Source organism: Cryptotermes secundus, unplaced genomic scaffold (genome assembly GCF_002891405.2).
Source record: "Cryptotermes secundus unplaced genomic scaffold, Csec_1.0 scaffold1495, whole genome shotgun sequence".
In the NCBI taxonomy this organism is placed as follows: Eukaryota; Metazoa; Arthropoda; class Insecta; order Blattodea; family Kalotermitidae; genus Cryptotermes; species Cryptotermes secundus.
The window spans coordinates 57,037-83,053 of record NW_019720595.1 but is presented as its reverse complement, the minus strand read 5'-3'; the positions used below and the strand labels follow the sequence as shown (position 1 = coordinate 83,053).

Genomic DNA, 26,017 nt, shown 5'->3' with positions numbered 1-26,017 from the left:
GTGTGTGTGTGTGTGTGTGTGTGTGTGTGTGTGTCTGCCTGTAGGGCGAATAAAAATATTTTACTGTCCTTGATAGAGGCCACGCCATAGCTCAAGAGGTTAGTCGCTGGCTTCCCACCGCGGCGGCCCGGGTTCGATCCCGGATCTGGTCACTTTGGATTTGTGGTGGAGAAAGTGGCGCTGGGGCAGGTTTTCACCGAGTACTTCGGTTTCGCCTACCAATCTTCATTCCACCAAATTCTCCATCATCATAATCACCAGGGGCAGGTAGAATAGGCCAAACAGTAGCCGACGTGCCGAGTGAATCCAGCTGGACTCCACCCTCCACTATGCGAATAAAAAAATATTACGGTCCTCTCTGACCAATTTACTGAGCATACGAATTTACTGTAGCAAAACGTAAACTCTACACATAAAAAATAAACTCCGTGATTTTAGTCCGCAAGCGAACTTTACACATACAACGCCATATACAGAGAGAGATATTTTCTTTTGTATTTCCTTAAGTATTCAGTATACTAAGAAATGTTTAAAACACCAGCTGCATTATTTAAAGAGGTATATATTTCATATCAAGCTTATATCAACTTTTTAAAATATCCATTTTTCAGACATAAATGAATTTCAATTTTAGCTTCAAGTAAACTGGACCGATAGGAATTAGGTCTCTCTAAATGAAGTTCATGTAAACACTACTTAAAAATTCAGTCAGAAACTCAACGGAAAAACACCGAGTTTTCATTATAAAAATCATCTGGTTATTGTCGTTTACTTACTTACTTATGGAGCTGAGCCCTTCTTGAGGAGCCGCCAAATCTGCAGCTACTCAAGAACTTCCCAGCATTTTATGGAACCCGAAGGTTCATCACCGTGTTCATAAGTGCTCTTCACTGGTCCCTATCCTGAGTCAGATCAATCCAATCTACACTGCCCCATCCTATCTCTCTAAGATCCATTTTAATATTGTCCACCCACCTACGCCTTGGTCTTCCAATTAGTCTATTTCCTTCTGGCTTTCCCACCAATATCTATTGCCGTTTAGGGATACATAATCTATGTTCATTCTGATAATCGGACCAAATCTATAAGTACATTCTGTGGACAGAATTAAGAGTATTTTAATGCTACAGCAGGGTGTAAACAGTCCAGTTATCACTACAATTTTGAATTATAAAAACAAAATTAACTCGGCAACTTTTAGTATAGACTTAATACTGAATTCCGCCGGTATCCGCTGACCAGTTCCAAAGATGAAACACGCTTATAGGGAACCAGCACCGCCTATCACAGAACTCATAATAATAGGCACAGCACTGCGCTAATGAAAACCTCCCGCTGCAAAATGGCACAAACTGACCTTTGCTGTGGTTTCCTTACAGCTGCTCTTAAGCGGTAGGCCACTACTACTAATGCAGTGGTCTAATGAAGTGTTAAACCCAATTAATCTTCGGAGCCATAAAATGATGAATTTCACGGACAGGATGACTCGACTGGTAAAAGGTAAGGTAAAATTTCCCTTGTGCTTAATTAATTAAGCACCACGCCATGACGACGTATGGGGAGTGGAGGTATAGCTCCATCATTCTAGACCTCGGTACTAGATAGGAGCAGTCAGCTTCAAGCCTCGTCCGCTTTAATCCCCGGGTAAAGAGCCCACGGTATCGATTGGATAGGAGGCTGGTTGGATCCCAGCGCTTGTCTGAACACTATGGAGAAGAGAAAAATCTCTTGCCCCTCTCAGGAATCGAACACCGGCCGTCCAGCCCGTAGCCTGTCGCTACACCGACTGAGCTATCCCGGCTCGTAAAGAAAATATACATCGCCAGGCTTCATGTGTGATAGACACAGAATGGGAAAGAGAACAAAACGATTTTCTTTAACCGATAATTTCAGACCCTAACCTAAGCTAACCCCTGGCAAACTCTTACATAAACCTAAGTGAACTAAAGCGTTATAATGCAACATAACAAGCGATTAGGCTACATGCAAGGACAAGTAGAATCACACAGAACTACAAAAATAGCTAAAACAAGGTCTGACGCAGAGGCTCCGAAATTGCAGTTTTCTAGCGATTCGATGCTTTATTCTGCCGCTTAGTATAATTGTAACAGTTGGGATCTGAGCCACAAAATATTCTCTAACGCTTCGACTCTTTATTTTGTCGCTTGCCACATTCGTGGCCCGTATCCACCGACAAGGCTGATTGTATTTCCAGCAAACATGCCAGCCAGCTTTTCACCTCACACAACGGTCCAAGACAAAGAGAATAATTAATCATCGCCCTATCGTCCTTCACGCGTCGTTGCTTGTTGGACGTCTCGTCCCCAGGGGCCAGGGACACAGGACATGATGTCCTTGTGGCAGTTGCTCCTAAACTCGGGCGTCCCTTCCGATCATGACTGAAGCCTTTCATCCTTCAACCCTTCGTTGCCTCGAAGGATAAATGGTGTCGGAAACTTGACCATCAAGTGAAGCTAACAGCGGGAAAACCTGATATGACGGGTATAAGGGTGCTACTATGTCAGTCTCAGCTCCATGTGGTGTACAGCATAATTACAAAGGAACGAGGTTCTACGAACCGAGCCATGATCACTTCCAGAAGACTGCGCTATGGAGGCATAAATATTACATCTTGTAAGTAGAAAATGCCACTGATAAATTCCAAAAGACCAAGTCCTGGAGGGGTAGAGAAAATGCCACTATTCAAATTCTGATTAAGTTCAGATTTCCACCGCAGGTGAGAAGACCTTAAACACATTAACCACATAATTCTGCACATCATAAAGTGGCTGAACTTAGTGTAATATTCAACACACTCGTACGTAATATTAGTCTTTCGAACACTCAATTTTTGTTCTTCTTCTTCTTCTCTACAGTCCATTTGGAACCATGACCTCGTCTATTAAAATCAGGTAAAGGCAGAGATGTCCCCGTGCCTAATTAATCAAGCACTACACTATTAAGATGTAAGAGTGGAAGTACAGCTCACCATTACTGATATCAGTACTAGAAGCAGATAAGTGGTTAGCTTCAAGTCTCGGCCGCTTTACCCCCGGGGAAAAGCCCCGGTATCCAGTGGTTACGAAGCTGGGTGGGCCCCAGAACCGGCTTGGACGTTGCGAAGTTCCAATGCCGGGAATCGAACCCCAGCGGTCCAGTCCATAGCCCGTCACTATACCGACTGAACTATAAACGTAACTGGTCAATTACTCTCACGAAAAGAAGTACAGAAATGTCTACTGCATGGAATAACATCCTGGGTAAACAAAGTGTGTCGTGTTGATCCGAAAAGTCACTATTTTCATAGTGTTCCCTTGTTCTCACACAAATTTCAATTAAAGTACTCGTATGATTCTGGCAGGTCTGTCGTCATTGTTAGCATAACGTCATTTTTAGTGCACGTGGTAAACCAAAAGATGAAGTACCGAGAGGGCAAGAGAGGAGTATGATGAGCTCGGTATGAGACGAATATGTAGGAGGAGGATGAGAATAAGGGAAATATGAGAAAAATTACAAAACAAATCAAAATGAAAAGATGGAATTCCCCGAATGGGAGATCAGTCCATCGCAATTACCCAATAGAATGTCACGGTAAATTTGCCTCTGTGGATAAAACTACGTCTTGAATGCGTACAGAGGGGACAGGGAAAAAGTTCTGCACTCGGTAGAAAAGAGTGAAAGGCTTCACGCTCCGGTCGTTTTATCCGGGCAAGACTCTCGATGACCATTGGCTAGGTTACTGACTAGGTCCAAGAACCAGTCTGGGCGTGATACAAATGATAAAAAGTCTATACTTTCTATACAGAATAGAACTGTAGCCAGTCACTTTGCCAACTGAGCCATAGTGACACGCCTGGCCCAACATATAGTCTTCTATATGACGTAGTAGCGGTGACGCTCTCGTATTCGGGGGACACTCTGTTCGAATCACCGGTTACCTCGACTGAGGGTTTCCTCAGATTTCCTCAGTTACTCTGGGCAAAATTCTTGAATAGTACTAGATTAGACCGCGACCGCTTCCTTCCAAATCCTTTCCAATTAATCATTTATTTATAATCCTATCATTCGACGTTACATAATGCAGCTACTAACAGTGTCGTAAAAAAGCAATAAAACGATATTTACATGATATGGCGCCATTACATGAAAGCATACTTCAGGTATTTAGTTCAGGTTTAGGCCGCGTCATACCTCAAGCGGTTAGTCGCTGGCTTCCCGCCGCGGCGGCCTGGGTTCGATCCCGGATCTGGTCAAGTGGGATTTGTGGTGGACAAAGTGGCGCTGGGGCAGGTTTTCTCATAGCACTTCGGTTTCCCCTGCCAATCTTCATTCAACCAGTTGCTCCACAATCACCCTCACCTATCATCTGGGGGCTGGTACAATAGGCCAAAAGTGGCCGCAGTACAAGGGACTTAGTCCCACCCCACTAGAAATAAAAAAAATACGTAGTTCAGGTTTCCGAACACTCCGCTAATAGTGTTACCAGTATAAAGTACAATTCCTGTGGGCCTATAAACTTCGTGTTATGGAATCATGAAATATGCTTTTGTAAGCGTCCATAGGGCCGTTCACAGTGGCCGCGATGTCTAAGGCATGAATTGTCTTCGCTTGCTCGAACGCTGGGATCGTGGGTTCGACTCCCATTCAAGGCATGGATATCTGTGTGCGATTATTCTGTTTGTGTTGTTCTTGGATATCTGTGTGCGATTATTCTATGTTTATGTTGTGNAGGCATGAATTGTCTTCGCTTGCTCGAACGCTGGGATCGTGGGTTCGACTCCCATTCAAGGCATGGATATCTGTGTGCGATTATTCTATGTTTGTGTTGTTCTTGGATATCTGTGTGCGATTATTCTATGTTTGTGTTGTTCTATGTGTCGGTAGCGATCTTCCGATGGGCTGATCACCTGTCCAAGGCGTCCTACCGTCTGTTTATAGGATTAAGAAACGAAAGAGCGGTCACGGTCCAACAACAGGACTGTAGTCAGACCGACAGACAGGATAGATAGATAGACAGACAGATAGATAGATAGATACATAGATATAAGTTCTCATAGGCGGCATGAGAGCTGAAGGGTGCGAAAGGTGGAAGAATTCGACTCCCCGTTTCGGTCCGTTTCTTTCCGTAAGAAAAGAAGGGACATTCCGCGACAGAAACTTTTCTAGGCAATTTGTTTTATTTTTAGAACTCTCTGAGTCATGAATTTATGGGGGTGAAGAGTGGGGGGACAGAAGTAGAGGCAGGTAAAGTGGGGGGAAGCTATAATCCACCTTCCGTACTCCGTCAGACTTTACTTAATCCATGATATTCCCTGACCAGTCGATAGGTATCTTCAACTGTTAATGAAATTCGCTGCTGTTATGCAACCCGAACGTGCATTAGCAACGCCATTAAACTCCACTATCGGACGCTAACGCAGTCTAGTAGGTCCACAGTTTTGCCCGTATCTATACACTACGCCATGAATATATGCAGGGGCATGGAAGTAAACGTACACATTCCACTCCTCACAACTAGAGTGGGGAGCAGTTAGTTTCATGCTCAGTCCGCTTTACTCCCGAGGAAATAGCTAACAGTAACAAGAGGACAGACGATCACAGTGGCCACGCGGTTTAAGGCATGAAATGTCTTCGTGGGCTCGAATGCCGCTCAAGACATGGTTGTCTGTGTGCGTTTATTCTGTTTGTGTTCTCTTATGTAGGCAGCGGCGCTGCGACGGGCTGATCCCCCGTCCGAGGAGTCCTACTAACTGTCTGAAGTGAAACGAAGAGCTTCACGGATGTCCTGTGCTCCACTAAGGAGCAAACAGGAGCAGCAGCAGCAGCAGTAGCAGCAGAAGAGGAAGAGGAAGAAGAAGAAGAAGTTACAAGGATGGGTGAATCTCACGCCATTATAAAAGCTCGCAATTTCGTACTTTCTGTTGCTGCTGATGTCAGTTTGATGGCTCCGCAGTAAATTTCTTCCGTATTATTAAGCAAATTCTCAAAGCCATTGCTTCACTTGATTTCTCTCACAGTCTAAAATTGAGTAAGCTCAAACTTCATGCGAAGAAGTTAACGAGCGATAGACAAAAGTTAAAATTACAACAGAAAAAAAAAAGTCGCATCTTCTAACACACACTGTCGGACTCTTTCAGGTATGCTACAGGAACGAGCGACTAACGGGCAGAGAACGTGAAAAAAGAATAAGAGGAAGCAGTTATCTTCATAAGTCGAAGTATACAAATAAATCATTGATCCTGCTAAACTAGTATGTACCCTCGCCTCTGTGTGAAGGCAAAGACCGCAGTTAAAAATACTACCAATAAATCAATTTCAAGACTCTACCATACCACTGAAATAGTATATGTTCCGCGGAATCATCAGGAAACTCATCAACTATGACGAAATATCACGAATATGCTAGTATGAAGGAAGGGGTTTCTGTAACACAGAAGCTCTGAAACGTAAACTGAAAGGTAGACCTAAAATTATTTTCATTTATACTAAGTTAACGACCGCCTCTTTGGTCTAGTGATTAGAGTTCCTGGTTTCGATTCCCGGCAGGCCGTGTCATAGCTCAAGCGGTTAGTCGCTGGCTTCCCACCGCGGCGATCCGGGTTCGATCCCGGGTCTGGTCAAGTGAGATTTGTGGTGGACAAAGTGGCGCTGGGGTGGGTTTTCTCCCAGTACTTCGGTTTCCCCTGCCAATCTTCATTCCACCAAATTCTCCATCATAATCACCCGGGACAGGCTACAGGAGGCCAATCAGTGGCCGCCGTGCCGAGTGGACCCAGTCGGACTCCACACCCCACTATGCGAATTAAAAAAAAAATAATTCGATTCCCGGCACTACCAGATTTTCTGAGAAGTAGTGGGTCTGGAACGGGGTACACTCAAGGAAATAGCGACTCCGGTTTACAAAATCGAGATTAATGGCCGTGGGGATCCGTTGCGCTGACGTTACACCCTCTATCCGCAAAAGTTGGCACTAACTTCGCCGACAAGCGGCGGTCGCTCGGTCGGTATAGTTCGCTTGCGGACTACAGGCCACGGAGTTTTTGTTATACTTAGTTTTAATGTAAACCATACTGTTATGTGTAAAATGTAGGCTGTAAATCTAATACGGATCTACGTTTTGTGTCATGCAGATTTTCTTTCCTTTTTCACGAAGTGTTTTAGAGCAGGCCTCAAATCTGTACTTTCGATCTACAGTCTATGTCAAATTGCACTGGACAGATACGAATCAGAATAAAATTCGCCGAGAAACATTTAGTGTAGACACACGATACCGAATATCAAAGAAATACCCTCCCTACTTTTGGAGATGTACGTAGCAAGGTGCCCAAGTCAAAGAGGATGAAGTGGACAGGGAATGTAGCACGAATGGGAATAAGAGGAATGCATATAGGATATTGGTGGGAGAGCCAGTAGGAAAGAGCGTCTGGGAACACCAAGGCATAGGTGGGTGGACAGTATTAAAATGGATCTTAGATAGGATGGGATGGTATGGACTGCATTGGTCTGACTCAGGATAGGGACCAGTGGAGGGCTCTTGTGAACACTGTAATGAACCTTCCGGTTTTATAAAATGCTGGGAAATTCTTGAGTAGCTGCAGAATTGGCGGCTCCTCAAGAAGGGCTCAGCTCCACGAGTAAGAAAGTAAGTAAGCTGCGGAGATGCGGGCGGGACCTCCCCACTACGTGCTTACGTCGTGAACTTTGTGCAAGAGGCTTAATAAATGTGAAGTTTAACATACACAATCACAGTTGCACTTGTAGACTTTAGTCTCTGTTTCGGAATTCGGAGTTTAGCTGCGTCGTATCGTATCTTGAAGATATTCCGACGTTTCGGCATACAATGCAGTTGCCATCTTAACACATAGAAAGAGCATGGTTGACAAAAAAAAGAGAATATATGGGCTTCAGCGCGGTCAAAAACAGGGCCGAACAAAAAATATACAATACAAGGAAAAACAAAAACAAACTCCGTGGCCTGTAGACCGCAAGCGAACTATATCGAACGAGCGACCGCCGCTTGTCGCGAAGTTAGTGCCAATTTTTGCGGATAGAGGATGTCGCGTAGTCAACGCAACGGATCCCACGGCCGTTAATTTCGGTTTTCTAGACCGGAGCCGCTATTCCCTTGAAATAGCTCCTCAATTATCATCATGAGGCTGAGTGGATCCCTTTCCAGACCAACCACTCATAAAATCTGGTAGCGTCGGGAATTGAACCCGGACCTCTGGATCTGCAGCCAGGAACTCTGACCACTAGACCACAGAGGCGGTGACAATACAAGGAAGAAGTTGNTGCCAATTTTTGCGGATAGAGGATGTCGCGTAGTCAACGCAACGGATCCCACGGCCGTTAATTTCGGTTTTCTAGACCGGGGCCGCTATTCCCTTGAAATAGCTCCTCAATTATCATCACGAGGCTGAGTGGATCCCGTTCCAGACCAACCACTCATAAAATCTGGTAGCGTCGGGAATTGAACCCGGACCTCTGGATCTGCAGCCAGGAACTCTGACCACTAGACCACAGAGGCGGTGACAATACAAGGAAGAAGTTGATAGTTCGTGCTTTTCACATAATACTGTACGGCACGTGATTGAATCTAGGCCGTTGGACATATAGAAAGCACAGTCGGGGAGGGAGTGAGAAATTCACATACAATTTTAGTTGGAAAACCGTACGGGAGCAACTCACTTTGGAGACAGCATAGAAAAGAAGATAATATTAGAGGGTGTCTTAGAGAATTAGTGCGAGGTGTTTGAATGGATGGAACTGGATCCAGACAGGATATAATGTCGAGTTTTTGCAAACACGATAATAAACCATAATAACCGGTTCCATAATAACAGACAATTCCTGACCAACTGCAAAACTGTTAACTCCTCAAGACGTACCATGAAAGTGGTTTTTGTTGGGGGGATAGAAGCGATGGCGAGTGTGGGGCTGTTTGTTATGCAAACAGAAACAAAGCTTGCCGGAACTGATTCCAGTCCAACTTCTTTTGTACTGCAGCGTTCAGAATGTTGTGCGCCTGCTGGCAATATTCTAGTAGTGTCGCATTACTTAGAGCAGTGTATTTCAGTCACATATGCTTTCGCTAAATATGAGCCGGTACAGCGAGTGGACTGGATGACCAGGATTCGATTACCGGCAGAGACAAGAAATTTCCTCTACTTCACAGAGTCAAGACCGGTAGTGGGGCCCACCCAGCTTCCTATTCACGGGATACCGGGGGCACTTTCCCAGGGGGTAAGGCGGCTGGGGCGTGAAGCTGACAATTCACCTCCATCTAGTGCCGAGGTCAAGCATGGTAGAGCTATACATACATTCTCTCACACGTCTTCGGGACAGTGCTTAATTAATTGAGAGCTGGGACAATTTTACCTTTTATCTTCGCTAAACATACGCTTCATTCATCTAAGTACAAAAACTTTTCAGCAGTGTGACTTGGCAACCCAGTACATTTACGTCAGAAAGTATACAATACCGACGGCGAAGCAACGCTGGACTGATTCCTATATTTCTCGCCATACGGTGAATTATCACCCACCAATTCGTCCGGTTTTTAGTGCAGTCATTCATACTGAGTACATCTGAAGGATGACAATTCCACTCCACGTGAACCTCCAGCACTACGCGGGCAATTTCCTCTGTCCCACACCCACATAACCACAAGCTCTAGAACTTCCTCTCAGACGGATTTGATGGTCTGGGCTGCCCCAAGTCCATTGGATAGCCACACGTAATTAGCCCTGTGATGTTCCTGTGTAACTGAACCACAAGCTCTCTCCCTCATACAAGCTAGTGGCTATTTGATGGTTGCTAGGTGCAAACTCTACCGCTTATGCTGGAAAATGGAACCCGCGGTTGCCTTACAAAGTTCCTCAAATTCATCTATAAATCCAACAATTCAAACTTCAAACATTCTCCCTTGCCTTTCCGTACAGTCACACGCATTTTACAACTGGAGGCAACCCCTTCGTGCTGAATTTCTATCTTCACAGTGCAGTGTCCTTGAGAAATTGATAGTTCCTCAGCTGGTCCAAAAAATCCGAAAGTTCATTGCCGTGCTCACAAGCACTAACTTTGGACCCTATTCTGGGCCAGCTGAACACATGTCCTCACTTTTAATTTCTCAAAGATGCATTTTAATATTATCGTACCATCTACATCTATTTCACTCAAGTGGTCTTGTCGCTATAGGTATTTCAAACAGAATGAAGCATCCATATGTCAGCTACCCATCCATTCTACATGCCTCGTCTATCTCGTCTTCTTTGAGGCGCTCGCTCTAGCAACACTAAGGCACACTCTCCAACCCTAGGACTTCCTCTTTCTTACGTTCAAACGTTCCCTTCAACATTCCTCTATTCTTTTATAAGATTCGTCGTTTTCACAGCGGCAAGTATTCATATTGAGATCTTCTGGGTTGTGGCACCGAGTAGTCTTGTGCATGGATACCAAAAGTTCAAAGCAACTTACTGCTTCATTCTTCAGAATTGAAGTATGGGTAATTATGTAACTGAGCCTGACACGATGTATTTTGATCTTGCAGAAAGTTCTTCCGAAGCGTGAGTACACACCTAGAAGATTACAAGGTGTCACAAAACAGAAGACCTCAGTTTAAGTATATTTTCCTTCCTATACAAATCTCACTGTCAAGAGAGCACTGGAATTGTTTATTTTAATTCTCCGGTTGAAATGCCTGTTATAGTCTATAAATTGTTAAAATATAATTGAAAATCAATAATTCATGTTCCTTTGCATAATACAGGGGTTTTCACGTCTGAAAGAGGGCTGACAATGCATTCCAAATTCGTTTGGAGATTCTCAGATTCTCCACCTTAAGTTCCTACAGATTCCTACTTGCTGGTTACAGAGTTACAGTGCATTACACTAAAGGGATGGGTGCCAAATGATCCTTGCACCACGACCGTCTTCGATCTGTTTACCTAATTCAACAACAGCAACATATTTTGTTTGACGTTCGTTAAATGTACAACACAAGAAAATATTTAAAATAAATTAGACAGATATTAATTAGTAAAGCTAGTAAAGGTAAAGTTGTCCCTGTGCTTAACTAATTAAGCACTACGCCATGAAGGCGTATGGAGGAGTGGCTATATAGATCCACACTTTCGACCTCAGCACTAGTTGGATGTGAGTGGTCAGCTTCACGCCCCGCCCGCTTTACCTTCGGGAAAGAGTCAATGGTACCCATTGTATAGGAAGTTTGATGAACCCAGAGCCGGCTTGGACGACGCAGAGAAGAGAAAAGTCTTGACCCTACCGGGACTCGAACTCCAACCCCTCAGTCGTCCACCCCGTAGCCAGTCGCTATACCGACTACGCTATCCCCTCTACTTTGTTTTACAACTAAGAAATTGATGGTGGTGAATCCGAGCTTCATGTAAAGTACAAACTATATTGGAGAATCAACTTTCAGCGTAGATGAACAGTGCCAGATTACAATGAAATAAAGAGGTCTATCTTCTTAGCAAGCTTGCTCCCTACTTCTTGGAGGCTTCTTGCTTGGCTTATTCTTCGAATTGCTGCATAGAAATATGTCAAATATTCGTACTGTGGTTTCTTGATTATGACACTGTAGAGTTTTGAAATTGATACTGCCTCCTACCATGAAGATGAAAGCAGAATGTTCCTTCTAAACGTTAATACCGACCTACCAGACTACATGATGGCATGAACAAACAGATAAAAAACAAGAACCTAACCCCGTAGTTCGTAAGCGAACTATACCGACCGAGCGACGGCCGCTTGTCGGCAAAGTTAGTGCAAAATTTAGAGGACAGAGGGTGTCGCGTGGTCAGCGTAACGGGATCCCCATGGCCGTTAATCTCGATTTTCTACACCAAAGCCGCAATTTCCTTGAAATAGCTCCTCAGTTATCCTCGCGAGGCTGAGTGGACCCCGCTCCAGACCCACTACTTCTCAGAAAATCTGGTGGAGCCGGAAATCGAACCCGGGACCTCTGGATCTGTAGCCAGGAACTCTCACTACTAGACCACAGATGCGGTCAAACCAGTAGATCACCATACGAATTTCCACAGCCGTGAAAATCTCAGACCTCATGTCTGCGAACACTTTGCGAGATGCAGGCATGCAAGAACTCCCCTTGTGCTCAAAGAGAATGCAGAAATAGCATACAGTTCAAGATCGGGGGCACGAAACCAGCTATCGTTATTCAGGTGTTTCGCGGGTTTCCGCATAAATCTTAAGTTAGTACCTTACAAACGGACAATTAAATTCTACATCATATCGTCTCAAATTGTATAACCAATTTAGTTCAAAGGCATCGCAAAATAAACTAAGATTCAAACTAAGCTGTTCAAGACGACTCGTAGTACGCGGGTTCAAATACCCGGCGGAGGTCGTCGAATTTTTAATGGCGGAAAAATTCAGGGAACAAGTCCTCCGGGAGGGACTTTAAGCCGTGGTTCCCGTGTCGTAGCTTTACGGCACGTAAAAGAACCTCATACCTCCGAAGGATGCCACTGAGCCAAAATTGCGGACGTTTCCCGCCCAACAGCAGTCACTAATACCTCTGGTAGATGGGGGAAGCATTATAGATACCTCTCAGCTAGTAGAGCCGGTCTCGCTGGCTGGGCGGGACTGATGGTAAGCACCAATACCGGTAGGATAGAGAGACTGGTAGAAATCACAGAGGGAAGCACAATGGACCACTACAGGTCTAAGTGCATGGGGAAACCCACCCTCTCCAATAACTAAGCTGTTCAAGACAATAATGGAACTCGTGGACAGACATGACCCTCCTATCGTGGGTTCAATTAAACTTCTGACACTTACGGGGAAATATAAAAAGGAATATACATGTCTATAAGAGATAAACCCTGTTGTGGGAAAGTGAGTTCCAATAAACACGTATATTTTTCATCACAGATACAAATCTACCATTAAAGGTATGTACAAACTGTTGCAAAGTAACCAAACTACAGATACCACACTTCATGGCCAGAAATCGTTTTATCTTAATATCTGCATATAGATAAGAGTTATATTACACCAATTATCCAAATTTCCAGTTAACCTAATCAGTGCAACCAAGGAATGCGCCTGTTAACAAATATCACTGTTGGACTTTATCAAAGTGTTTTAAAATATGAACTTATAAATACAAAATTCAGCATACAAATCATCAGCATCACCTTAGCTACATGTTTACATGGCTTTCAAAGCCATCATCAGGCAAATACATGGTTACTGCACTCACACACTGTTGAACTGCATTTCAGTGTGACAGCAGAGCTGGATACCTGACAACTATATTATGCTATAAAAATACAAGGTTACTGCACTAACACACTATTGAACTGCATTTCAATGTGACAGTAGTATTATTATAGTGTAACACAGTTGTCAAGTATCCAGCTCTACTGTCACACTGAAATGCAGTTCAACAGTGTGTGAGTGCAGTAACCATCCACTTGAGAAAAACCAACATAACCTCACGGTTCAGATCCCTTCTCCTGTAGCCAATAGTGGCTCTTTGCCTTTTATGAAACCTAGGGTATCTCTACGTCATGTTCACAACAGTCCGCCACAGGTCCCTGTCCTAGTCCAGATTAATCCAGTTCACACCCACCTACACTATTTACTTCATATATAGTTTAAAATGAATTATCCTTCCATCCATGCCCATGTCTACAAAGTGAACTCTTCCCTTCAGAGTTCCCAACCTAACTTCGCGTGCATTTCTCGTCTCTCACATACACTACATGGACCACCTATCCCATTAATTCAGTGCACACTGTTTCAAACAGACATTTTTCTCTTAATGACATACACTTTCCACAAATCTGCTGCTTTACTTTAAATACAGGGTCAGGTTGGGAAGGGGAACAATGTCCTTTCAGGCGGTTGGCAGCACTGGGAAGGACTGCCTGAAAGACTTCTGCAAGAGACATGGGCCCCAGAACAATGCAGTCTGGGTAGAATTACTGGATTTAACTAAATTCAGTGTTGAAATTCTCTGAGAATTTCTGAGTGTGCCATAAAGAAAGGAAAATAAGATGACACAAAAAAAAATTAAATATGGATGAAATCCAACTGTCCCACATAATTTACCAAAAAGTCTATCTCTCAAGAGTAACATGCTGGTTTCAATGGTTGTCAATGCAGAAAGAGGGTAAACAGTTGTAGCAGTTTCTTGCTTTAGTACCACTGGAATCTACATTCCAGCAGCCCTGATTCTTCCACAAAAATGGATGACAGCAGAGTTTCTTCATATTGCAGCTGAAGCATTTCATACAGCACAGCATGCCTACTGAGAATGACTGAAAACTGCTGCTTCTGGACAACCACACCTCACATGTATGACCCCAATCTCCTCCCCACACCACAACATGTGTCTATGGGCTGCTACAGACAGTTCAGGCTACAGAATCTGGCAAATCTTGGGTTGATAATCCAAGAATAGCTCTGGTTCTGATACTATTTCAGAATAGCCACAGTTCAGAAAACAAAGCTATATTTTCCATTAAACTGGAATTCACCCTTTTGGCCCAGACATTTTTTCCGATAAAAATTTTACCCTGTTGTTGGTAAAAGAAAGCCCTCAAGAACCTGGACATCAGAAAACTAGGAAAAGGGACCTTGACACAGTTCCCATCAATGATCATGCTTCAGCCTCACCTTCAATGTCTATATGAAACACTGATGGTGACTGATGGTGCCAGCTTCTCCAAGTCAAAGAACCACAGTAAGTGCAGTCCAGTTTCACCCAATACTAAAAGCTAAAAGAGCAGTGTAGCAGAGAAAAACAGCCAAGAAATCAGAAATATTCTAGGGTTGACCTTACAGGAATGCAAGTAAAAAATTAAACTTTTCCCTCTGCTTGGTCAATTAAGCACTATGCCATTAAGATATACTGGGGAGTGGAAGTATAGATCCGAAGAGAAAAATCTTGTCCCTACCCGGAGTCAAATTCCGGCCATACAACCCATGGCCAGTTGCTACATCGACTTCTCCTTACATGAATGTATGGCAAGAAAAGAACAGCAAATGAAGAAAGCATGACAGGAGGAGCAGCAAACAAGACTATGGAAGTGCACAGAGAAGTAGATGTTTCAGTGCTACCAACAAGGGGTGCACAAAGTAATGGAAACACTAAGAAACTGAGTAATATAATTTGCACTGGCTAGACTGGAAGAACTTCAGTGAGCAACATAGAATATTCTTCTTCTGTTTGTTTATATTCTCTAGTGATCATGTCAGTGCATTAGTGATTGTGCTGAGTGACAGTCTATGTGAAAGAAATGGAAAATGGGAGACTTGTATGATTTTAAAAGAGGACAGATCATTGGTGCTCACTTAGCTGGAGCATCTGTAAAACTGCAAATTCTTAGGTGAATTGAGAGTGACAGTTTCTAAGCTTATGTTGGCATACAAGAATCATGGCAAGATAACACAGCCAAGTGGAACAGTGGGTAAAATCAACAATAGAAAAGACCACTGTACGCTGAGAACTGTTTCAAAAAATCACACAACTGCTGCAGCACAGGTGACAGGACAGCAGAACTGAATACTCATCTTGAAGACCCTATTTCTGCAAAAACCATCTGATGTGAGCTTCACAAACCCAACATCCACAGTAGGGCTGAAAATGCTAAACCCCTGATTACTGAAAGTAATGCTCAGATGCATAAACAATGGTGTCATGGCCATAAATCCCAGACATCAGATAACTGGAAATGCACTAGTGTTATGGTCAGATGAGTCATCCTTCACTCTGTTCCTTACATCAGGAAGAGTTTACATTTGGAGAACACCGAAGGGAGCCTACAATCTGAAATACCTGGTTTCAACAGTGAAACATGGGAGAGGTTCTGTCATGGTTTGGCCAGGAAAATCATGGTACATTATTCTGCTGGTCCAATTATTACCCTTCATGGTCGAATTACTGCAAGATGCATTTTTCCAAGATCACACAGCTGGAATTATTCAGTTATGGTTGGAAGTGCATAAAGGTGAACTTCAACATCTTTCCTGGCCAGCACAATCATCACATTTGAATATCACTCAAGCGGTCTGGTCAGTTTTGGAGAGTAGAGTGAGGAACACATTCCCACCTCCAACACCTCTAAAGCAACTTGAAGATGTACTTCAAGAAGAATGACATAAAATTCCATCAGAGACTGTTCAAAACTTTTACATGTCCATTCGAAGGTCTGAAGTTGTACTGAAGGCAAAAGGTGGTAAAACATCATATTAATAAAGAAATATGTACAGTATCTGTAGTGTTTCCATTATTTTATTCAACCCCTGTATATATAGAAGGCAGACTTCGGTGAAAAGGAAAGTACTTGCATTTCAAGAAACAATGAATTGCCCTGGCTGCAGCAAGCAACAGGCAGAGCCTATATTCAGAGGGTATGAAAACTGCAGGAGTCATACAGGGAATGGCACATTCGTTGCTGAACACTGGTAATCTGTGTGCTCTTACAAGACACAAGGCATACTCTCACCAGACAAGGTGAATAAGAGTACACTTTTCCAATTCAGTGGCTCTGTCAAACGTTGATTAATCTTGTGAGATTTCTAACCTCCTGACAAGTGTTTTCCAATAAATGATGAGTAATTTCATGCAAGTAACACTTCTTGAAATACAAGAGCCTGCTGGTCAAGTGTAATGACACGTGTATTCTTGCTCAACTTTAACCTTTATAGAGTGTCCCTGGAAGAAAGGTCAATATTCTGGGAGGTCATAGGATCAGTCATTCTATGCAAAAATGGGGATATATACACATGTCCCATTCCAAACGGTTTCCAAGATAGAGCTATTTCCCTGTACAGTACCCTGTACACTGTACAGAAGAGCAACATGCCATGATTTCATGCAAGCTGTAAAGTGCACTGATGTTTATGGTGGAATTTTTGAAAATGTATTACACTAGGTACACTGTATCAACTTTTCTCACTTGAACAATAAATGCAAGTATTAGAAACAATACACATTATCTCTCTTATCAACAATTCTGATGCAAAAATGGCATAAAGTCAAAAAAGAAAGCCAAATGTACATATATACTTACATTTTCGATGGACCAATTCTTGGGCCAAGTCAACACTGCTATAATATCTCAGGGAAATGGTGATAGTCTTCAACACCAGACACACTAATAGTCTGTCCATCAAGGAAAGCACTATTCTGGTAATAAGACGATTTTCAAACCATGGCCAAGTTCCACACATCGCCTGTAAGTTTCCCGCAATTTGGAATTATACTATGAACGTAACCAGTGTCACTTTCATCTAATGCAAATAATTTGATGCTCCACTTCATTCGTCTATTTTGGAGGGGATTATAAGTTTCGAAAGTTGTTTTGCGCTTGAACCCAACTGCTGACTCAGGCCGCGCCATAGCTCAAGCGGTTAGTCGCTGGCTTCTCACCATGGCCCGGGTTCGATCCTGGGTCTGGTGAAGTGGGATTTGTGGTGGACAAAGTGGCGCTGGGGCGGGTTTCCTCCAAATACTTCGGTTTCCCCTTCCAATCTTCATTCCACCAAATTCTCCATCATCATAATCACCCAAGGCAGGTACAAGAAACCAATCAGTGGCCACTGTGCCGAGTGGACCCAGTTGAACTCCAACCCCACTAAGATAATTAAAAAAAATTGTTGATTCATCTACTACAATATTTTTGGGGGCATGCGGTAGCGTAGTTGTTTGAGGCACTATGCTACAAGCCGGAAGGTCACGGGTTCATGTCCCGACGAGGTCACTGAATTTTTTCAATTGACCTAATCTTTCTAGCCTCACTATGGCTCTGGGGTCGACTCAGCCTCTAACAGAAATGACTACCAGAATATTCTTTGGGGTAAAGGGCGGCTGAAGCGTAGGGCTGACATTGTCACCATCTATGAGCCGAATTTCCAGAAAATGTGGGATCCTCAAAATCTCACAATCCTATGGACCTCCAGTGCCTGTTACAGGGATAATTACAATAATTTTACATGACTGAAATTGTTTCTCCATGTTTTATCACCTCATGTACTTTCTTGTCTTTCTGATAGCCCGACTGCTTTATTCGGTGGCATCATTTCCCCACATGCATCATCGCCCATTGTCAAGTCTTCCCACACACCAACACGCAAAAACACTTATTTCACTCGCAGTTTCTGCTTCAATTTCCAAATTAACCTCATCATCACAGTCACTATTGGTCACTATCGAGTTCTTTAGTTAACACTACTAGATTCTTCTTCTGCATTACACAAGAGATTATATCTAGTTTCATCCCTCCAATGGCCCGTCGTTCGGCTGAACGTAAAACTACGCTAACACGTGATACGCCGTAATATATAAATGATATTCATTTTTCAAGAAGTTAAAATTATGACTTCCAGATGGCAGAGGGACGCAGACAAAACATTCGTGCATGCGTTGGTAGTCTACAGTGCCAGTTAGCAACGTATGATTGAAATATGACCGCAGAAACATAAAACAAACTCTATAAATAGTATGTCAACATTTGTCCATGGAAGCACAGTCACTGTGTCGATTTATATATCGACGTTTGACCGGAAAAAAATTAGAAAACTAAAACTACGTGACTTGAGTCCGCAAGCGAACTATGGCAAACGGGCGACAGCCCCTTATCGATGTAGTGCCAACTTCAGCAGAAAGAGGGTGTCGCGTGGTCAGCACAATGAATCCCCAAGGGCGTTCAATTCGGTTTTCTTGACCCGAGCCCCCATTGCCTTGAAATAGATCCTCAATGATCCTCATGAGGCTGAGCGAACCCCGTTCCAGACCCACTGCTTCTCAGAAAATCTGGCAGCGCCGGTAATCGAACCCGGACCTCTGGATCTGTAGGCAGAAACTCCGACCACTAGACCTCAGAGGCGGTCTCCGGAAAGGGTGTTTACTTTATTAATTTGAAGTTTATATAGTGAAGCTGTCAGTAAATCAGACTATAGCACTGAATTATTGAACAAGGATGTGGTAGGAAGCAGTTGTGACCCAATTTCAGGTAAGTCGGTGTCCCCACCGAGATTTGAACCGGGTACTCCCCAAACAAAAGTCAGAGCATTATCACTTCAGTCAACTTGCTCAGTCATGACCTACCATTGTTAGACTACTGAAATCTCATTTATGTTCAGCTGAATATGTAGCTCAGGAACGTCTCTGTTCTCTAGTGGTCAGAGTTCATGGCTACAGATCCAGAGGTCCCGGGTTCGATTCCCGGCGCTACCAGATTTTCTGAGAAGTAGTGGGTCTGGAACGGGGTCCACTCAGCCTAGTTAGGATAACTAAGGAGCTATCTGGACGGAAAAGTAGCAGCTGCGGTCTATAAAACCGAAATTAGCGGCAGTGGGGATTCGTTGCCCTGACCACGCAACACCCTCTGTACGCCAAAGTTGGCATTAACTTCACCGACAAGCGGCGGTCGCTCGGTCGGTATAGTTCGCTTGCAGACTAAAGCCAAGGAGGTTTTTTTTATATGTAGCTCCCATGATAGAAACATGACAGAATTTTGACAGTGGAATCTGGAATAAAACACCTACAGAGCAGCGGACATTGGAGGATCAACTGAAGATGGATTTTTAAGAAAACAAATATGGTAGGTGGATGGAACTACTTCTGGGACATATTCAACAACAGGGTTTGGTAACAGTGAAGCGAGATCTACTCCCAGAAAACTGTTCAGACAGCACCTGAAAAATAAATTGTACAACCTGATGATGGCTACAATCTCAAATTCTTTATGTGAAAGGCATGTAGAACACTGGAAAGTACATATTTATAAACTTACATTCACCAGGTCAATATTGGTGTAGGAACAGATATTCACCAACGAAGCCTGCATGCAAAAAGTAGCAAGAAACAATTTTAAATTTCTACCTTCTTTTCAACATAAGAAAAAATAAATCACAATGTGGCATACATGTAATAAAATATTTTTATCAGTATTTAATTACTAGAATTCATAATACTTATAGTTAAGTACCTGCAAACCAAGAATCAGTTTTCTTGTGTCCATAGTGACAATTAAATACATATACATTAAATTATTTACATAGAACAACAAATACATTATCACAAGAGTGGATGGCCGTACTCCAATTCTGAACACACACAGCCCACTTCCAAGTGTGTTCTTTGTAATTTTACTCGTACATACTCCACTGACCTGGATCATTCACCACTGCTGTAAATCTTGGAGCAACAAAATTAACCTTAAATTATTCTTCACTGATTTCAATCTTGTACAGTATATGACTTTGTTTGGGCTGCACTCCTCTATTTTATCAAACTTCTTCAGTCATCTCTTGGCCACTACTGCCTACTAACATTTGTAATATTTATGTACATATTTTGTTCATATTTTATGCATATATGTATGTATTAATTTTCATTACTCTTCCAATCAAAATATCTGAGTTATAAAAAATTAATCGTTAAATATATAATTTTTTCAACAACCACACAAAGAAAAACTGTCAGTTACCTTATGTTACATACACAGATGTACTGTTGCAGAGATATTTAAACTCAAAAATCCTTTTCCTTGTACAGTAAGCTATCAGTTATCTAACATTTAAGCATGTGGGATTCTAATTCAACCAGCAGAAATTTCAAATTTAGAAAGTTCTTGAAAAATAAATCTGTGACACACATATGTTCAGCTGGTATGTAGTAGTTCGCAAAGCCTCCATTATCCACGCTACCTATCCTCCTCTCCAACAAGATGCCATTATAGTAGAGGCTAACTGAGTTTGCAACTGCATTACTGCATGTGTTTCCAAAATCTTTCAACCATCAATTTGCTGTGTCGGGCATGGAAGACTCCCACAAAAGAACTAGAACAAAAACATGTTGTTTTGATGCTGTATTGGGTTTCTGTGAGATTTCTTCATGCTCCCAGCAAATTCATATAATTGGCAGATGGCATTTCCCACATATGGCAGATGCCAGATAACTGAGAATTTACAGTATTTCAAAGAATGTTGTCTTCTGGTATGTGGCGCCATATAGATCTTGTGTGAACCAACGTTTCAGAGGAACGTATCGCCTCCATCTTCAGTGTAGAAAAATTCATGAGCAAGGAACCAGGGTGAGCAGGTGGCCCACAAGATCTACATGGCACCACATCCCAGAAGACAGCATTTTTCATAGTCACCATTGTGAAAACCTCAAATCTTACTTACTGTATCACATCCAAAAATGTTACACATAACTATCAGACTATTCGACTTTTTGCTCAACTATTAGACTTTTTACAGACAAATGTATAATATACAGGAAAATTACAACTAATAAAGATATGGAAAAGTTGCAGATAGATCTGAACAGACTTGGGGAATGGGTGGCTGAAAATGTGATAATAATTAATCCAATTAAAAGTAAGGCAGTTTGTTTCACAAGGGCCCGAGTGATGGAACCATTAAATTATTTGTATGGGACACAGTAATTCCTGAAGTTAGCAGTTGTAAATAATTTTACGCAGTGACCTAAGTTGAGCTGATCAAATTAATTACACAGTGAAAAAAGCATGGAAGACACTTCATTTTACAATGCATATTCTAAAAGAGGGAAATAGTAACACTAAATGTTTAGCGTACACATCTTTAGTGTGTCCGATTCTGGAATATGGGGCGGCTGGCTGGGATGGATCCTTAGAGGGAGGGACAGATAAATGTGTTAGACCATGTGCAAAAGAAAGCGGCTAAATTTGCACATAGGAACCATTTGAACTGGGGAACAGTGACACAGTGCAGGCAGATAGCTCGCATATGCACTCTCTTCAAAGCATACACGGGAGAACAGGCTTGGAAGACTATAGGTGATAGATTACAAAGGCCATGCTATCTGAGTAGGGGTGATCACGACAAGAAAATTAGGAGCAGGAAGCAGTGGACAGATATTGGAAAATACTCCTTTGTAAATAGGACCATACAGATCTGGAACAAACTACCTTCACATGCTTTAAAGACTCTCTCCTGCAAACCAAGTAATTTTAGGAAAAGGTCTAGGAAAGTAATATATGAGGTGACGTGAAGGTGGGGTGGAAATCAAGAAAAAATGCAGTAAAGTGAGGTGACGTGAGGTGAGGTGAGGTGAGGTGAGGTGAGGTAAGTGAAAAGTGTTAAGGATGGGAGGATTACGTAAGTGTAGTAAAGCAAAATGAATGGAAAATGACATTATGCACTCATTGCTGTTAGTTTCTTATATAGTATGTTTCACTTTTCTACTAATGTTTGTGTGCTGTGTTTTGTTTGAACGTGTTTATGTGTGTTATTTGTCTGTTGTCTTATTGTAGTACCAGGTGAAAACCCATTTGCAGTTAAATAATAATAATATAAAAGCTGATCTTAATGAGTTTCATGCTTTACATTATCCATGTCTACTAAACTCTTTTATGGTGTAAAAGGGTTCACACATGAATGATGTAAACCAAAATTAAATCTGATCAACATTTTTATTACACACCACAAATACAAAATTCATCATACTTTGTTCAGCGGTTTCAGAGATGAAACACAAAAGAACAGGAAAAAAAAAACTGTCTTGATCAGTTTACTGAAACCTGGGACATTACTACATTTGTTACAGAAGAAAGCAGTCACTAAATATTTATCATCATACAGCCAATGTTAGATGTCTCTCATCCGTTAGAAATTAATGGCTGTTATATTGACAGCTGACCTTTTCACTGTTTTATCTCATTCAATATCTTGCTTATCTATCAATTTGCAACTCATAAATTTATTATACAATCTTATGGTTTTCATTCCCTGCACATGCTACATCTACTGATCCATGAATAAAAAATAGTTGCAATTACTGAATTAATTAATTAAGCAAAACAGATATAAGAAAATATCATGGTTCAGCATACTCATCAACATATAAGAAATAAGTGTGAACACATCAAGTTGTTTGCTAAAAGTTTATTAAATGTGACAAAATAATGCACTGGAAGCTTGAGTTGCTAATTTTTAAAAAAACATATGATTCACAATTTCATATGTATAGAATCAATCTAACATATAACCACTTCCACATTAATAACTTGATTAGTTACAAGTCATAAAAGCCTAAAATTGACAATCTGAGTTAAAAAGCTTGCAAAATGAGTTTTACATAAAAGCTTTACATACAATACATATATATAGCAATTCTGGAGACATGCAACCCAGGCAATTTTATTCATTTATCAATGTAATATAGCCTTGCTACTGTAGTCTATGTGGGACAGTGAAATTGGGATGTCTCCTGAAACACTTCTTGAATATGTGCAAATTATCAGGATACAAAACAATGTTTCATTATGAGCACAACTGCACGCAGGAAAAATGGCATGCTGTACTTGTAAAAGGGCACTATTGGCACCAAGATGGCTTCCTCATAATACCCACAAGACTGAGAGTCATCAGGGGTGACCAGTGGTGCCAACTGCTACACATAAGCATATTCCATCGCCTTATTGCATATAATGAAAATGCTTAACACTGCGTTATGTAACTTCTGTATCACAGTGTATAAGTTTTTAACATGAACAAAGAAGAACAAGAGCACCAGAAATCAAATCACAGGGCTTTAATATGACAATCATAGTAGCTTACAATTTGGAGATCACTTCTTGTTATTGTAAATTTGATACAGGACCTGGGTCTGAGACTTCTTACCAACACTTGAAGACATTCTGGTCCTATTCAGGGTAACAATTCATTAATTATATATTAAGTGTTTCTGTGGGAACAGGTACTACCTTACACATGGATAACTAATGAAAAGAAACCTGTTTCCCTTATCCATTTGCCTAAGCACCATGCCATGAAGATAGAGCATGTGGAGATACAGCTCCAAGCATTCTGAACCTTGGCAGCAGATGGTGATGAACAATTATGATAGTTTCACATTCCAGCCCCTTATCCCTGATGATTACCTACTACCGACTGGATAGAAAGCTGGGTTAGCCCCATAGCTGGCCTAGATGCAATGGTCAGAAGAAAACTCCCCGCTATAAATGAAACCGCAGCTATCCATCCATCTGGAAGATAATTACATTAGCAATAAGCTACCACGGCTATCATGGAGTACTTTATTTTCTTCACTTTATCAAAGAGATAAAACGAACAATGTTAGGGATTTTTAACTATGGAAAAGATTAGGAAACATGCAAATACCTTCATACTCAATGCAAAATATGTTCCACATTGAACGTCATGATTCATCGCAAGTCATTGCACAAGATTACGGTGGCCTCTCAACTGAGCAGCAACAATCCTGTAAATTATACCACTGGTTAGCCTGACTACTGGCAAGAATTAGTTGATACAACACAACACTCTTCCTGGGGAAAGTGTAGAGGCATCACAGCACAGACAGAACCAAAACTGGGGCATAAATAAATTTAAGGGCTGTGTAATGAGTTCGCAGCCTGCTGAGCCATTAACACAAGTAAAATGTGGACAACAGAAATTTTAAGCAATTCCAAATGGGTTCCAATTCAATAAGCTAGCTATGAAAATACAAACACACATGTGAATGAGTATGAAAATGAAAATGCAACAAAAACAAATATGACAATACTGTAAAGACAATTCCCAGATACTGATAGTTATGCAAGCTGAGATATGTGCAGACAACGAACAAAGCCCTGGGAGCATTTTCCATTATGATACCAGACCAGTGTCACAAACATCAGACCTACCTATAATACACCTCACCCAATACTCCCAAAGATTATGTTAGAATTTAAATAAACTCTTTCCATTAACCCAATGCCATACTATTTTATGCTGTCTACCCTATATAACCCTTTCAGACAGTATTTATTCTTGTCATGGCACCCAAGTGCTTGAATCTTTTGTGCAAAAGTGGATGTGTCTGTATACCTTAACAGATTCATAAGAACGCATCACAAGCTGGATAAGGCTCAGACCAATAACTACTTCTTCACACAGGTGTTCAAAAAGGGAACTATCCTATATAGCTTGTACAAGCTTTCAGACAGTATTTATTTCTTGTCACAGCACCCAAGCGTTTGAATTTTCTGTATAAAAGTTGAGGTGTCTGTATACCTTCAGAGATTTGTAAGAATGCATCACAGGCTAAGGCTCAGACCAATATATACTTTTACATACAGGTTTACAAAAAGAAAACTGTAAAATCTATTCAATATGCTGTCCATCACATCAATATATGTCTGAAATGACAATACATGATCTGCAGGATTGCAAGAAGCATGTGGGGACTGATTCTAACATGCACTTCAGTTACACATTCATGAAGATGGTCTTTTTTATTATTATTTAATTTACAAACCATCACTTCTTACACACTGCCTATTAATGACTACATGAGTTTGAAAGAGTAAAATTTATTTCTAATATTTCAAAACAAATCTCTCAAAACTGTCACAAATATCAGCATTGATCTGACCGCGCCATAGCTCAAGCGGTTAGTCGCTTGCTTCCCACCGTGGTGGCCAGAGTTCGAGCACAGGTCTGGTCAAGTGAGATTTGTGGTAGACAAAGTAGCACTGGGGCAGCTTTACTCCGAGTACTTCAGTTTCCCCTGCCAATCTTCATTCCACCAAATTCTCCATCATTATAATCACGCAGAGCAGGTACAATGGGCCAATCAGTGGCCGACGTGACGAGTGGACCCAGGTGAACTCCCCCCCCACTATGTGAATTAAAAAAAATTAATCAGCATTCATATATTTCTTTATGAAGAAAGCAGTCTTCTGGGCTTTGGCGCCGTGTATATGTGGTGTTAACCGACGTTTCGGAGGAACGTATAGCCCCCATCTTCAGGGTTGAAGAAAAAGTATAGGTAAATCTGCAAGCGACAACACCGTGAGACACGGTAACGCAGACTGAAGAGGATACCGTTAGAGCAGAGAGGGAAGGGGATGAACTGCGAGTAAACAAGTGAAAGCAGTGGTGTGGGAGGGGTGGGGGAAGGGAGCCGGGACCAGCGTGATTTGTGTAGGGGAGAATATAGCAAGGTTAACTGGCTGGGCTTTAACTG

At 41.9% G+C, this 26,017-nt stretch overlaps 1 protein-coding gene across 6 annotated transcripts in view; it reads right to left on the bottom strand.

Moving 5' to 3' along the window:
- The window catches only part of LOC111870340 (proline-rich extensin-like protein EPR1), a 195,027-nt gene that overhangs the window by 153,182 nt on the left and 15,828 nt on the right, over positions 1-26,017 (bottom strand). For 3 of the 6 annotated variants that reach the window (XR_002843833.2, XR_002843832.2, XR_002843834.2), the window contains 2 exons: positions 24,166-24,265; positions 19,715-24,029 (listed from right to left, as the gene is read on the bottom strand). The exons of 1 other annotated variant lie outside the window; for it this stretch is intronic. The gene's annotated coding sequence lies outside the window, so the exon portion shown is untranslated. Of the gene's footprint in view, positions 1-17,063; positions 17,445-19,714; positions 24,030-24,165; positions 24,266-26,017 lie in introns of those variants that run through there. 2 more of the 6 variants (XM_033753840.1, XR_004513659.1) reach the window with 2 other exon arrangements.